This window comes from Bidens hawaiensis, unplaced genomic scaffold, assembly GCF_021521415.1.
Source record: "Bidens hawaiensis isolate Kalapana, Puna unplaced genomic scaffold, B.hawaiensis_p1.1 tig00005061_1, whole genome shotgun sequence".
NCBI lineage: Eukaryota > Viridiplantae > Streptophyta > Magnoliopsida > Asterales > Asteraceae > Bidens > Bidens hawaiensis.
The window spans coordinates 696698-701204 of record NW_027491322.1 but is presented as its reverse complement, the minus strand read 5'-3'; the positions used below and the strand labels follow the sequence as shown (position 1 = coordinate 701204).

The 4507-nt window shown below is 39.6% G+C and overlaps 1 non-coding gene across 1 annotated transcript; it reads right to left on the bottom strand.

Annotated features, from left to right (window-relative positions):
* Window positions 1-1662: 1662 nt before the first annotated feature.
* Window positions 1663-1737, bottom strand: TRNAP-UGG (transfer RNA proline (anticodon UGG)). The gene has a single exon. It is a non-coding gene; the product is annotated as a tRNA-Pro (tRNA).
* Between the last annotated feature and the right edge of the window lie 2770 nt (window positions 1738-4507).

Sequence of the window (4507 nt, the reverse complement as noted above, 5' to 3'; positions counted from 1 at the left end):
TTGACGTTCGACAGTCATCTAAGCATCCCAAATCGACTGATGACTCCCTATGCTTCATTGATACGATCATGACTCATGTGGGGGAGTTTTCCAGTGACCCCGGTGGAGGCCCCGCCTCAGACACACATATCCTAGATAGGGAGACCCCGGAGGTTGAGATGGTCGCCTTGACTGAACACCCCCCTGATGCTGACATTGAGTCGTCTTCCTTTGATTATGAGTTATCTACCGGAGATCATCGTGTTCATCAGTTGTTTGAGTTGGAGGAGTTACAGGACCGTACTTACGCGCAGTCAGATTGTTATAAGCAGCAGGTGAAGGAACTGCAGGGTCGTAAGTTAGAGGGTATTGAGCAGTTTAAGTGTGGGGATATGGTCTTATGGTATAATTCCCGGTTGAGGTTTTTCCCGGGAAATTTGAGATCCCGTTGGTCAGGTCCGTTTATGATTACTGAGGTTTTCCCGGATGGCACTGTTCAGATAAAGGATAAAGGCGGGACATTTATGGTGAACGGTGATGGACTGATGCACTACACTAGCGAGCCGATGACTAATCAGACGGTCGAGGTATTCTACCTTGACCCACTCTCCGAGACGTAGACATGTGGATGCATCACTCGGGAGACTGCCCGAGTTGTAGAGTTTGTATTTTTGTTATATGTTTGTGCTATCTGTTTTTTTGTTTTGTCTATTTCAGGATGTTCCAAGATGAAACCGCTCGTACTCAATCTCCATTCGAGTCGGTCGATTTAAGGGGTGTTTCATTGAAAAAAAAAATAAATAAATAAATAAATAAATAATTATAAATTATAAAAACCAAAAACACAAAAATATGTTTATTTGTTTATGTTTTTGTTTTCCGTGTTGTACGCCACTACATGCGAGCGATTTTGAGTTTTGCAGGTTATATTATGCGCATGGTAGCTATGGTGGCGTTGTGGAACAGGTTCTCCCGAGGTTGCGGCCGCGAATGAAATGCTATACGGTCGTTTGGATACTACTCATCTGTTGAAGATTTTGCACACAAACCAGGGGAGTAACCCGTTCTTTGTTTTTACTCTTGTATACTTTATTTTTATTTTCTGTTTTATTTTTTTTTATTTTATTTCTTTTCCTTATACTCATCGAGGACGATTTCGTTCTAAGTGTGGGGATGGGGTTTATTTTACTTAGTTGTAGAAAATTTTTTGAAAAAAAATAAAAAAAAAAAAAAAATTTGAAAAAATAGTCCCTTGAAATTTGTTTTCTCTACGTTAAACAGGAGATGATATTATTACCGAGTAGTGGTTATTTTATAAATTCTTGGTGGTTTCAAAAATATATATATAATAAATAAGAACAGTGCCCATTAGACCCGCACGTAATGTATGGTAACCGAACGGTTTAGACTCAGTAATCGTGTGTCGGTAGGCTCAGCCTTTAAGAATGAAAGAGCGGTTTGGTTGTTGACCTAATTGAACCTTTTAAATGGCCTGAAGGATAACTGATCATTTGATCAGAAAACTAAGGGAGCTGGGCATAAAGAAACTGGAAAAAGGTTTCTAAGCAAAGTTGCTGAGTAAAGGTCTCGTGTGCTTGCTACATATACGAGTCACGAGTAAGAGGAAGTGGTAACGGTCGATGGATGTTCATATTTGAGTATTTGCTGACGGAATGCCTCACATCAAGGTGACAGGATTCGAACCTATGGCCCTCTGTACCCAAAACAGATGCGCTGACCAGACTGCGCTACACCTCGTCTCACCACCCCGGAGCATATAGATCCACCCGATCGATGAACACTCAAACCGAACTCACCCTTCCTATCTTAGGGGTTTTGTTTGTTTAACTAAGCTCGTGACAGGACTGGAATGAAAAGCCGGGTCATACTCAAGCCTCGAGTCACATGATCGTCTGTATATTATTTGTATAATCTTTTGTATATGTGTCTATTCCTGTGAAGCTCCGTACTCTGTTGCGCGATGGCGCAGACCTGAACGTTGATGCTAGCAGAAGACAGTTTTGCTCGGCCCTCTGTTGCGTGGTGGCGCAGATCTGAGCCTTGATGCATTTCTGTAGTTTCGTCCAACATGGTATAATAAAAAAAAATAAAAAAAAAATGCAAAAAGCCAAATGGCAGAAAAAATTATTTTAAATCAAAACCACCATGAAGGAAACTACTGTCGGTCGATCTTGACCAAGCTAGAGTTTATAGGTTGTATTTGAGTCGAAATGTTTTAATCATGTAGCAAAAGGTTTAAGTCAAGTTGGGGTGGCTCGATCCGGTAAAACCATAATGGAATTGGTGGAGTGGCAGCAAGGCTTTTAGGTGTGGGTTCCACTTAGTCATACAAATTAATAGAATCGTTACACCTTATTTGCCTCGGTAAGTATTAGGGGCATGGGTTTAAAGTGGACAGCAATACCGGCAATCGAACTGATCTAGCTTATTAGGTGAAAGTTGGAAGGGGTAACGGGTCACTTTTTATAATACTTTAAAAAGAAAAAAAAATATAAATATTAATAATAATAGTAAATAAATAAAACCAAGAGTTGTCGGTTGAACTTGGGTATGATCCTGTGTAGTATTCTTTTTCAGGGACGAAAAAGTTTTAAGTGTGGGGATATTTGATGTGTTGTAAAACACTCGTATTTTCCGCACCTTTTATCTACGTAATATATTATATTTTATGTGTTTTTACTCATTTTAGATAGGTTTTACATACATTTATTAATCTTGTAGGTTTTGGGTAAAAGAAAGGAAGAAACCGGGACTTTTCGAGCATTCTACGAGCCTTTTACGCATACAAATTCAAGACAAAGCTCAAGGCCCGACCCGTATGCATCATGGAGGCCCAAGACCATATTATATTATATTATATAAAAAAATAAAACCCTAATCAGCCTATATAGCTGCTGATCGGAATCAATAGCAGCACAACAACAGCAGCAACAGCAGCATCAACAGCAGCACAACAGCAGCAGCAAACAACAGCCAACAGCAGCCAACAGCAGCCCGGAACACTCAATATCCTTTCTTTCATAACATTGTTCAACAACTTTAATTCTCTTGTTTAATTGTTAACTAGTTTTGCACTTGATTGAGAGATTGAATTGTTTATGATTAGTGTTGATCATTGGATGTTTGTTAAGATGATTGGTATGAGTTTAATGATGGTATTATTAAGTGTTTGCTGCTGTCCAAAAATTATGCTCGGCTAATCTTGTTAGTTCTACCTAGGAATGATGATTCTTGTTAGGTTTTGATGAGTTTTATGGATTGTTTGATTAATAGACCTTAATTGTTATTGTAAAGTTTGATTTAGACATGAAATAGGTTGTGTTTAAGGGCTGGAAACTTTGGTGATTCATTGCATAAACCCCGTGTGTTGATTGATTAGTTTTGTATTGATTGATCGGTGCATTGTTTGATTCTAGACTTTGTGTTTAGGGTTTGTTTGCGGTAGGTACCACCGTAGGGTTTTGTTGCATGATTTATTGGATTAAGTACAGCGGTTAGACACCTTCTTTGAGACCGAGAGGTGATAGGAAGTTAGGGTTGTCTCATTGCCTTTGCATGCTAGAATAAGGATTGCGCGAGAACAAGTTCGTTTCTTGTCAGGTTTAGGTGTTTGAGCGACTAGTTGATCTATTTTAGTTTAAGTTGAATTGTTCCTCTATCCTTGGTTGTGTAGTCTTAATTGCCATTAGGGTCGAGTGTTGGTGAGACCGAGAGGTGATCCTTCATTAGAACACGTTAGCAATTGTTTCCCGGTTTGGTCGTTTTAGCCGATTTTGAGTAGTTAGGGTTTGTTGTGTGAGACCGAGAGGTAATCCAGTGAGCCCGAGCGATCCTTAGTCATGTCATATTTATTGATGAATTCGTTATTGTCTTTATTGATGACATTCTCATCTTTTCCAAATCTAAAGCCGAACATGAGCATCATTTGCGTTCCATTCTCGAACTTTTTAGAAACGAACGACTTTATGCCAAGTTCTCCAAATGTGAATTTTGGCTGGAGCAAGTTCAATTTTTGGGACATATCGTAAACAACAAAGGTATTCATGTTGATCCTGCTAAAATTGAGGCCGTTAAGGATTGGAAAACTCCAACGACTCCCACGGAAATTCGATCATTCCTCGGTTTAGCCGGATATTATCGACGTTTCATTCGAAACTTTTCCAAGATCTCTTTGCCTCTTACCTCCCTCACTCATAAAGGAAAACAATTTGATTGGGGTTCGAAGCAAGAAAAGGCCTTTTGTACTCTCAAGGACATGCTTTGCGATGCTCCCATTTTAACCCTTCCCGATGGAAACGACGATTTCGTGATATTTTGCGATGCCTCTCATCAAGGTCTTGGTTGTGTCCTCATGCAACGAGGTCAAGTCATCGCTTACGCATCAAGGCAACTTAAGGTCAACGAGAAGAACTACACGACTCATGATCTCGAACTTGGTGCTGTTGTTTTCGCTCTCAAAATCTGGAGACATTACCTTTATGGTACGAAATGTGTGGTTTTTACCGAT